The sequence below is a fragment of the Rhinoderma darwinii genome, chromosome 10, assembly GCF_050947455.1.
Source record: "Rhinoderma darwinii isolate aRhiDar2 chromosome 10, aRhiDar2.hap1, whole genome shotgun sequence".
NCBI lineage: Eukaryota > Metazoa > Chordata > Amphibia > Anura > Rhinodermatidae > Rhinoderma > Rhinoderma darwinii.
The window spans coordinates 47,255,460-47,267,876 of NC_134696.1; positions in this window are offsets into that span (position 1 = coordinate 47,255,460).

The following is a 12,417-nucleotide window of genomic DNA, read 5'->3' on the forward strand; positions in this document are numbered from 1 at the left end:
TCTATGTGAGCACCGGAGATAGCCGAGTGCAGTGTTCGGCTTTTTCCGGCGCTGCCACAGAGAATGAATAGGGGGTAAGTTGTTGTAATTTGTAAAATCGTGCGGCCGTAAAGGGTGTATTAATTCATGGCCGCACGATTTTGCAGATAAAGGGACGGTTTACCCGCGTTAACGTGCGGCAACTAACAGGCTGTTTGACAGCCGCACCGAACATGGTGATGGCGCGGTTGTTAGCCGCGTTGCGACCATGTCAGGGCCGCTCCGTGTGGCCTTACCCTTACAGAACTTTGAAATATGTGCATTGCCTAGGGAACCCGATAGCCATAGAAATACCATAGAAAAGAGGCTACACATAATGCATTATAGTTATTTTATAATAGTCAATAGAGCACAAGTTCTGTGTTACATAAAGCAACAAAATGGTATGGAGCCTGAGGCAAAAAGTAAAATGGTGCCACCCCACTCCCCAAATAGAAGATGGGAAACAGAGATGTATATTTGACAAAATTCTGCCAGGGAAGTGAAACTGGGGTGTACCTTGCCTCATGGTGCACCCTTTCTAGTAGCATCAAAGAAGCAACCGCAAATCTTTGATTTTCTAAAAAAAACAGGGAATATCAGGAACGCCCTGAAATACTTTGTGCTGCTGTGTCAAATAACCTCTTTGACTTGCAGGCTAGCTATGCTCTTTAAACCACTGTATAATTGCCTTTCAGTATAATAAATGAGCACAAGGTGGAAAATGTAGAAATGTGATGTAAAAAGGTCTAAAAACTCATGTAGCCGGTTTTTAATAAGACATATTTCATTTAGCTCCAGGATCTTGCTGGGTAAAACGGAAATTTTTGGTGACAATGATAATTCAAACACTGACGTTGATTTACTAGCCTGCATACTACTTTATAAATATGCTTTATCAGAGTCTTCTGTCAAAATTGTTATCATTGTTGATTCAAGGTAGTGATACATCTGTATGGAATGTGTTTATGGGAATAAAATTTAGTTTAAGAAACAAAAAACCCACAAACTCTATCCCTAGACCTAACTCAAAAATACTACACCACACATGTTATATACATAAACGTAATACATTAGCGTCCACATGGGAATGAGGGCAAATGGGACAATTTCCCTGGGGCTTCCAAAATCCCATGTTTAACTTTATTCCCATTTTACACATATATGGCATATCCACATCTGAGAGCCTCACCTACTGGGAGAATAGAGCTCCAATAAACACTGTGTGCTGATTAATGGCCGCCGTGGTCATGACATGAACAGGAGTTACTGGAGATACTTTTATACATATATATATATATATATATATATATATATATATATATATACATACACACACAGTCAAGTCACATTATTATGACCACCTCCTACTTTTGACGTTGGCAGCGCTTAGCCCATGAAGTAAGTGATGTGTCGTGGGCTGGCTTGGTGGGTATATAAGGTGTGCGATAGGCTGTCTGAACACATATCACTCATTGTTGCCATGGGTCAAATGGGCGATTTGTCAGAGTTGCAAAAAGGCATGATTGTATTTGGGCCAGGGGTGGCAATATTTCGTAAATGGTGCAGTTTGTGAACTGTTCGCGTGCTGCTGTGGTGAAAGTGGTTCGTGAGTTGACAAATGGCACCATTGAGAATAACCGATGTGGAAACTGCGGAGCACCATGCGCCATTGATGTGGAGGTGCGTGAGGGCCGAACGACACGCTACAGTGGAGGTCACCGTGAAAATCAACCAGGAGGATACCAGACGTGTGTCTAAAACAACAGTTCAGCTAACCCTACTGCGTATGGGGCTCCGAAGCAGACGGACGGATGGTCACTGCTCCTATGCTAACAAAGGAGCACTGGAAAAAAAGGCTTCACTTTGCACGGCAGTATCGGAGTTGGACCACCGATGATTGGCAAAGGGTTGCCTTCTCCGATGCCTCACGTTTTCTGCTTCATCGAACGGATGGACGTTGGCATGTCAGACGAGAAACATCAGAGAACAAATACCAGTATATATACTGGGACAGATTTACAACTGTTTCAGCCTCAACATTGTGTTGTAAAATGCATGTAAAGTGTATTCTTTCTATGATCTCGAGCTGCATATTCTAGATGAGGCCGCACTAATGCTTTGTAAAGTGGTAATATTACATCCCTCTCCCGCGAGTCCATGCCTCTTTTAATAGACGACAATATATTTCTGGCCTTAGATGCAGCTGATTGACATTGCATGCTGTTATTTAGTTTATGATTTACAAGTACATCCAGATCCTTCTCAACAAGTGACTCTCCCAGTGTAGCTCCCCCTATGACATGAGATGCATGTAAATTATTAGTATCAGTTGCGTTACTTAACATTTAGCCACATTGAACCTGTCTGTCAGATTTACTTCTGGTCCAATACATATCAACATCGAGACTTTTCACTATACAGTGCATAGTTACACGTTTATTAGGTTGAAAAATATGCATACTGTATCAATCAATTTTAATGTTGCCAAATTTGCCCACAATGCAAACAATAATCTCTTACTGATCCCACAAAGGTAGATGATGTCCCTGGATTAATTTAACATAATTCTTCCGCTTATTAATTATAACGCTCAATAACATTAGTTATGAGATAAATATCTAGCTCTTTGTATGAATTCCTAATTGTTTTTGCCATTACTACCTCTTGTGTAAGGTTATTTTCAAATTTGACTACCTCTACTGTAAAGAACCCTTTCCGCCATGTGCAAATAATGTCCCACGGTGCATTGCATAGTCCTTCGAATCAATAATTCATGTGACAATTCTTTGACCTTATATATATATTTATAAATAAGGTATTACTAAAATCACCTCTAATGCATGTTTTTGCAAGCTTAGTGAACCCAATTCTTTCAGCCTTTTATTATAATTGAAAGCTCTGATTCCGTTTATTAATGGCAATGCCCCTATATACTTTTTACAGCCGAAACCCATGAGTTTTATCTTTTTTTTTTTATGCACCAAAAAATTGTATTTGCTTTAACGGCTGCTGCTTGGCATTGACTTGGCATTGCTTAGCTTATTGTTTAATAGTATACGGAGAACATTCTCTTTCTCTGTTATCCCCATTTGTATTTCATTTAATATACAGTATACCCATCCATATTGTTACTGCGGTCTAGATGCATTACTTTACATTTATCAGCATTAAATGTGATTTGCCAATTACCTGCTCAGGTTGTCATCTTTTCAAGTAATATTTTACAATCCAGCTAAGTGTGGTGGTACATGCCATTTCTATAGGGGTTAGCCTAAGGCCTGGTTTACACGAGCGTGTGCGTTTTGCGCACGCAAAAAAGGCGGCGTTTTGCGCACGCAAAAGGCACTTAACAGCTCTGTGTGTCATCACCATATGATGCGTGGCTGCGTGATTTTCGCGCAGCCGCCATCATTATGACACTCCGTTTGGATGTTTGTTTACATTCAGAGTTTGACAGCTGTTGCGCGAATCACGCTGTTCGCACGGAAGTGCTTCCGTGTGACCTGCGTGATTTTCACGCACCCAATGGGTGCGTGATGCGCGAACAGCGCACAAATATAGGACATGTCGTGAGTTTTTTTCAGCGGACTCACGCTGAGCAAAACTCACGGACTGTCTGTATGAGACATAGACTTACTGTGTTATGCGAAAAGCTCTAAGAAGTCTCACACAATATCCCATAGACTTCTTTGTTGCACTTCCCACTTGGATAATCAGAGCAATTTCTCAAAAGCAGACTAACTCTCTGTTATGGATTTCCATAAGTAGATGACATTCTTTCTTTAACCTGCTTGAAGTACTATAAGTATTTGAGGGTAACTTAACTTATTCATTTTGTTATCCAGCATAGACAACCCCTTCTCCCTTCAAATATGGTGATCACAGTGGGTCCAGTTGCTTTAAGCTAAACAAGGTTGGACTAGCCCAGCAGTCAGAGCAGTACAAAGATTCAGCAGAAGATAGTTTTAAGTCATCTACTCTACCCTTTTAGGTTATTTCACATATAAAAAAATAAGTCCTTATTCATACAATTAAAGTATGCCTCCAATGATGCAGGATCGCCCATTAGACCTTTTAACCGGGAAGAGGCAGAAGGAAGAATAGGTGGTCCTGTGACTGATGCAATAGTATGATAGGAGAAGCCTCTCCTCCAAAGCTCCTGTAAATTATAGGGGCTTTCAAGAATAGGGTGGTACAGTTCCCTCCCTGCTCCTTCTCCCTGGTGGATAATTTAAGGTTTGAAATGGCTGAATGTGGTAATAACAGGATGTATTAAAAAGACTGTTGGCTGGAAATGTTATCTACAAGTAAAATCGTTTTATAAAGGGTAATGCAAGGTGAAGAGTGAAAGTTCCAAACTATGTGGCCTATGTCAAACCTTTGCAATTCTTTTATTTGCGTCAAATATGAAAAAACCTGTCTGTCCGGTTTGCTTTGCCCTATGCTAGAACTGTCTACATTTAATACAAATTATTGAGCTAAATGACAACCTGAGGCACATAATTGATTGAATCTTATACAGGAATGTGAGATATACTAATTCTTCTAGCAATAAATCTCTTTTCCTTTAACAAACCCTAAGGAGGACCCTATGGCTTCTTCAAGGAAAACCTATCTGGGCACTTGACTACATACATTTCATGTACAATCAATCAAAATCAGGACTGGACATACCGTCTGAACAGGGGCCCCAAGGGAAAGGCGCCTGTCACAATTGCGTTGTTGTAGCTGTGGAATTCAGCATGGGGCCTGGCTGAGCTGCAGAAAGGGCCATTTGTGGGTAGCTTGGGTCTTGCTCAGCTGTGCCAGGGTTGAAGCATGACAGCACCACTGGCCGTAGTTTAGTGGTTGTGGTTGGCATGAATATGAGTGACAAATATTATAGTATTGTGTTTCTTTGTCGGTATTGAAGTGATAAGGGCCCACATACACTTTAGTGTCAGTGTAAGCCCCTGATAAATTCTATTATAGTAATTGTCAGGTAAGGCTCCAGTCATAGTCAGTATTAGAGGATATATTAGATGATTGCTAAAACAGAATTAATTTAAACATTGTTATCATGGGAAATCCTCTTTTTAATCTCAGGAAGATTCCAATAACAACATCCAGGGCTGTGAGGATTTTCAAGTTCTCCACTGTTGGATTCATCAACATTACGGAAAAGTAGGCTAAAATAAACTCATATTACTGGTAAGGTTATACTAGTTTATCCCCTTATGGGGTAACTAAACATTCAACAAACTTCTGACATGTCATAGTGACAATCGCTAAAAAGGAAGCAGCAGAAGCGCTCATGTGAGCGCTCAGCCGCTTCCCTTCTGTTCGGCTTTTTCCAGAAAGCCGATGTATCGGTGTACGGGCTTATAGACTTTCTATTGAGCCCATACACCGCTACATCGATTTCCGGAAAAAGACGAACAGAAAGGAAGCGACTGAGCGCTCACAGGAGCGCTTCTGCCGCTTCCTTTTTAGCGATTGGTGGGGGTCTCAGTACACGGACCCCCACCAATCAAAACTGCCGACATGTCACTATGACATGTCAGAAGTTTGTTGAATGTTTAGTTACCCTTTAAAGGGTTTGAACGATCAGTGCCCTGTGTCCAAGGCTGTTAGCAACAGCCTGGACCAGGGATTGTATAGCACATGGTGCTGCAATCTTCTTCTGAAGTGCCGCTGTAGAAAGGCGGGGCATTAAATGAAGTCCCCTGAACAGCCAATGTAAAAACACTATACTGCGGTAGTTAAGGGGTTAAAGTAGTTGAATGGTAGATTAAAATATTCCATTCCCAACAGGACTCAGACAAGCTACCGGAGGGAAGTGCAAGGTCACATCAAAGTACCCCCCAAGGCTATTAACATACACTGTGCTGCCTAGGTCTAATTGAGATTTGGAGTGTATCATTTACACATAGCGTTTGTTTACTTTTGACCCATTGGCATGAGTATGGCTGTGGCTACATGGTGGCGCTCAAATCTGTATGTCTATTGGTAACTCTGTGAAGATCTCTATACAATGCTCCAATCCTTTTGACAATGTTACTGAAAATCTGACACAACTTCCTAAGCAAAGGTCCATTTAAATCAATAATAGTGTATTGAGAATGTTGTATCAAATTTGGAGTAACAGAAATTGTGCCAGACGGGTTTGAGCCTTTCCATTCTGAAGATCAGCGGTGGTCAGAGGTCACAGACTTCACTAATGCGATCTTCCCACAGAAATCATAGGACCTTTTTTTAACCTATAGGCACATCTTCTTTCAATCTCATCTGGATGCTATGGTCAGCGGTCATCTCATATAGCAGAAAAATGTGCTCCCAGTAGGTCGGGGTACAAGAGATGGACCTCCTCATATAAATCTGTGGCAGAAAAACCCCTTTGTGTTTTATAGAATCAAATAGCTGTGAGCATTATTGACAAAGTAGCGTTCTTGAGTAATAGAGTTGGGATTTGTACATTACTATGTAACCCAAATCCCATAACCTACACATGCAGATGAAGTAAAGCTGATATTGTCTTTTAACTCTTTAGATCTGCAATGTTTGTGAATTGTATTGTTTCCCCCAATGCATACCTCAGAGTCAGGGGCGTAGCTAAAGACTCATGGGCCCAGGTGCAAGAATTTAGCTTGGGCAACCCTACCCCTCCCCAACACCATCAGACCCCTGCGCATGCCTATGACCAGCCACCTTGCCCGACAGACCACATGGATGCCTCCACAGTATAATGCCCCCAAGAGCTGCCTCCTCAATATAAGGCTCCCCATAGCTGCCCCCACACAGTACAATGCCCCCCATAGCTGCCCCACACAGTATGATGCCCCCGTAGCTGCCCCACACAGTATGATGCCCCTGTAGCTGCCCCCACACAGTTTAGTGCCCCCCATAGCTGCCCCCACACAGTATGATGCCCCCGTAGCAGCCCCCACACAGTTTAGTGCTCCCATAGCTGCCCCCACACAGTATAATGCTTCCCATATCTGACTACCACAGTATAATGCTACCCATAGCTGCCTCCACAGTATACTGCCCCAACAGTATAATGCCCCCATAGTATATTGCCAGCCATAAATGCCCCATAGTATAATGCCTCCCAATAGCTGCCCCCACAGTATAATGCCACCACACAGTATATTGCCCCCCATAGCTTCCCCATACAGTATAATGCTCTCCATAACTGCCCCACACAGTATAAGGCCCCCATACCTGCCCCCACAGTATATTGTCACCCATAGCTGCCCCATAAAGTATAATGCCCCATAGCTGCCCCATACACCATAATTCCCCCATACAGTATAATGTCCCCATAGCTGCCCCATACAGTATAATGCCCCATACAGTATAATGCCCCACATAGCTGTCTCTATCAGCATAATGTCCCACATAGCTGCCTGATACAGTATAATGCCCCCATAGCTGCCCCATACAGCATAATGCCCCCATACATTATAATGCTCCCATAGCTTCCCCATACAGTATAATGCCCCCCATACAGTATAATGCCCCCCATAGCTGTCCATACAGTATAATCTTCCCCATAGCTGGACCATACAGTATAATGCCCCATACAGTATAATGCCCCACTACCCCATGCAGTATAATGTCCCCATACAGTATAATGCCCCCCATAGCTGTCCCATACAATATAATGCCCCCATACAGTATAATGCCCCCCTAGCTGCCCATACAGTATAATGCCCCCATACAGTATAATGCCTCTCATAGCTGCCCCATACAGTATAATGCCCCCCATACAGTATAATGCCCCTCATAGCTGCCCCATACAGTATAATGCCCCCATAGCTGCCCCATACAGTATAATGCCCCGCCTATACAGTATAATGCTCTGTCAGCAGCTACCATTTGAGTCCCCCTCCCATACCCAGCATAATGCTCCCATATGTACCTAATAGAAAATAATAACATAATTACTTACCTATCCACGTTCCCACGAAGGGTGAAGAAGATCCTTCTACTCCTCTGTGGGCCCCCCAGGCTTAGAGGCCCAGTCGCAACTGCGACCGTTACGACCCCTGTAGCTACGCTACTGCTTAGAGTAGGTAGGTGACATTTCATGTCATCATGTCCGGTCATCGCACTGATTGCAGAGTGGGCGTGTTCATCTTGACAGGGCTGCGCCTTCGCTTTCAGCTGTTTTTAGATTTTCTGATTACTGACTCACCATTCGCTCCATATAAATACCCTGGTTGTTTTAATTTCACTAGCCTCCTGACAAAGCCGCAGGCGAAACGTGCGTTGAGGCGTTCTTTTGTAGTGTCCCTATCTCTTCTGGTTTCGATTCCTATTTCTTTGTATCCATCATGACCAAGGGTATGCATTAACCTTTTAGCTCTCAGTATTTTTTCGTACATTATTTATGTCCAGCTTTTGGGCTTCAGGCTGCATCTGTATATCCTTGACTAGGTATTGCTATCTGGGTATATCCATTTCATTTTGTGGGGTTACCTCCTCACATGTTATACGCAGCTAGACATACTTGGTCATTGATTGGCATGCATTAGTGCTCTGCTCCATTTATGATACCTTATCTATTTTATTATGGATAGGTTATAATTGGTATTATCCATGGTCTGTTTTGGCTCAGGCTCTCATTCATTTTATACTGGATATTGTATATTGTAGACACCTGTTCTCTGTGTCTCACATCTTGCTCTCTCGTTTTTGATTGTATTTGCTATTATTGTATTTTTTGACAGTCTACTATTAAAGTCATATTCATATTACTATTTGGGCATGTTATCCTTCTGTTTTTGGGATACTATTGTAGGTTTTCAGAGGAGGTAGGTTGTCAGAATTTCATGTGTAGCATTCTCCATATCTCTCAATAAAGTGCACACATTGAATAATAGAGACTATGCTAGTAAATAACACCAGGTTGTATCACATCCATGTTTCTGTTCAGAAAAGTATTAGGAAAGACATACACTATATTTGCCGTTGTATTGGTAAACATTCTTAAATGAGCTTCCTCGCCCTGTGGACCCAAGTCCATCAGGAGTCTTTGACAGAGGTGGACAAATTACTATAGACTGTAGTAGCCAGTTGGATCACTTCAAGAGCAAGTTTGATTGTTTTAGAAGAACTTCTATAGAAATCAACATAAAACAACCCATAAAGCTGGGTGGTAGAAGCTAATCTTTGGGTGCATTGGCTACCTAGCTCCAAGGATTTCTCCAGCCTTGTATATGAGGTATCACGTGAGCCTTCTCAGTTTTTCAGACTTGCCAACATGGCTTAAAAGATATGCATACCTCCCAACTTTGAAGTATCGCAAATAGGGACAACCCATGTGGCGTGCATAGCGCAGCATGGCATTTTTTCCTTTTGGGCCACACCCCTAATCCCATCCAATCCCTGCCCATGCACATCCGGTTCCGCACACAGCATCATGCTTTAATAGTGCCTCCCCACATTATAATGCCCCATAAAACCCCCACACAGTATAATGCCCCTATAGCTGTCCCCCACATAGTATAATGCCTCATAGCTACCCCCACACAGTACAATGCCAAGTACCTGCCCCACACAGTATAATGCCCCATTGATGCCCCCCATACATTATAATGCCCACACAAATTCCTTCATAGCGTATAATGCCCCATAGCTGTCCCCATACAGCAGAATGCTCCCATAGCTGCCCCATACAATATAATGCCCATGTAGCTGCCCCATATAGTATAATGTCCACATAGATGCCCCCATACAGTATAATGCCCACACAGATGCCCCATACAGTAAAATTCCCCCATAGCTGCCCCGTACAGTACAATGCCCACACAGATGCCCCCATACAGTATAATACCCATACATATGCCCCCATACAGAATAATGCCCCCATAGTTGCCCCATTCAGTATAATGCCCACACAGATGACTTCATACAGTATAATACCCATTGAGGTGCACCCATTCAGTATAATGCCCCCTTAGATGCCACCATACAGAATAATGTCTCCTTAGCTGCCACCATACAATATAATGCCCCCATACAGTATAATGCCCCCCTAGCTGCCCATACAGTATAATGCCCCCATACAGTATAATGCCTCTCATAGCTGCCCCATACAGTATAATGCCCCCCATACAGTATAATGCCCCTCATAGCTGCCCCAGACAGTATAATGCCCTCATAGCTGCCCCATACAGTATAATGCCCCGCCCATACAGTATAATGCTCTGTCAGCAGCTACCATTTGAGTCCCCCTCCCATACCCAGCATAATGCTCCCATATGTACCTAATAGAAAATAATAACATAATTACTTTCCTATCCCCGTTCCCACGAAGGGTGAAGAAGATCCTTCTACTCCACTGTGGGCCCCCCAGGCTTAGAGGCCCAGTCGCAACTGCGACCGTTACGACCCCTGTAGCTACGCTACTGCTCAGAGTAGGTAGGTGACATATCATGTCATCATGTCCGGTCATCGCACTGATTGCAGAGTGGGCGTGTTCATCTTGACAGGGCTGCGCCGTCGCTTTCAGCTGTTTTTAGATTTTCTGATTACTGACGCACCATTCGCTCCATATAAATACCCTGGTTGTTTTAATTTCACTAGCCTCCTGACAAAGCCGCAGGCGAAACGTGCGTTGAGGCGTTCTTTTGTAGTGTCCCTATCTCTTCTGGTTTCGATTCCTATTTCTTTGTATCCATCATGACCAAGGGTATGCATTAACCTTTTAGCTCTCAGTATTTTTTCGTACATTATTTATGTCCAGCTTTTGGGCTTCAGGCTGCATCTGTATATCCTTGACTAGGTATTGCTATCTGGGTATATCCATTTCATTTTGTGGAGTTACCTCCTCATATGTTATACGCAGCTAGACATACTTGGTCATTGATTGGCATGCATTAGTGCTCTGCTCCATTTATGATACCTTATCTATTTTATTATGGATAGGTTATAATTGGTATTATCCATGGTCTGTTTTGGCTCAGGCTCTCATTCATTTTATACTGGATATTGTATATTGTAGACACCTGTTCTCTGTGTCTCACATCTTGCTCTCTCGTTTTTGATTGTATTTGCTATTATTGTATTTTTTGACAGTCTACTATTAAAGTCATATTCATATTACTATTTGGGCATGTTATCCTTCTGTTTTTGGGATACTATTGTAGGTTTTCAGAGGAGGTAGGTTGTCAGAATTTCATGTGTAGCATTCTCCATATCTCTCAATAAAGTGCACACATTGAATAATAGAGACTATGCTAGTAAATAACACCAGGTTGTATCACATCCATGTTTCTGTTCAGAAAAGTATTAGGAAAGACATACACTATATTTGCCGTTGTATTGGTAAACATTCTTAAATGAGCTTCCTCGCCCTGTGGACCCAAGTCCATCAGGAGTCTTTGACAGAGGTGGACAAATTACTATAGACTGTAGTAGCCAGTTGGATCACTTCAAGAGCAAGGTTGATTGTTTTAGAAGAACTTCTATAGAAATCAACATAAAACAACCCATAAAGCTGGGTGGTAGAAGCTAATCTTTGGGTGCATTGGCTACCTAGCTCCAAGGATTTCTCCAGCCTTGTATATGAGGTATCACGTGAGCCTTCTCAGTTTTTCTGACTTGCCAACATGGCTTAAAAGATATGCATACCTCCCAACTTTGAAGTATCGCAAATAGGGACAACCCATGTGGCGTGCATAGCGCAGCATGGCATTTTTTCCTTTTGGGCCACACCCCTAATCCCATCCAATCCCCGCCCATGCACATCCGGTTCCGTACACAGCATCATGCTCTAATAGTGCCTCCCCACATTATAATGCCCCATAAAACCCCCCACACAGTATAATGCCCCTATAGCTGTCCCCCACATAGTGTAATGCCTCATAGCTGCCCCCACACAGTACAATGCCAAGTAACTGCCCCACACAGTATAATGCCCCATTATTGCCCCCCATACATTATAATGCCCACACAAATTCCTTCATAGAGTATAATGCCCCATAGCTGTCCCCATACAGCAGAATGCTCCAATAGCTGCCCCATACAATATAATGCCCATGTAGCTGCCCCATACAGTATAATGTCCACATAGATGCCTCCATACAGTATAATGCCCACACAGATACCCCATACAGTAAAATTCCCCCATAGCTGCCCCATACAGTATAATGCCCACACAGATGCCCCCATACAGTATAATACCCATACATATGCCACCATACAGAATAATGCCCCCATAGTTGCCCCATACAGTATAATGCCCACACAGATGACTTCATACAGTATAATACCCATTGAGGTGCACCCATACAGTATAATGCCCCCTTAGATGCCACCATACAGAATAATGTCTCCTTAGCTGCCACCATACAGTATAATGCCCCCTTAGCTGCCCCATACAGTATAATGCCCCATAGCTGCCCCTAT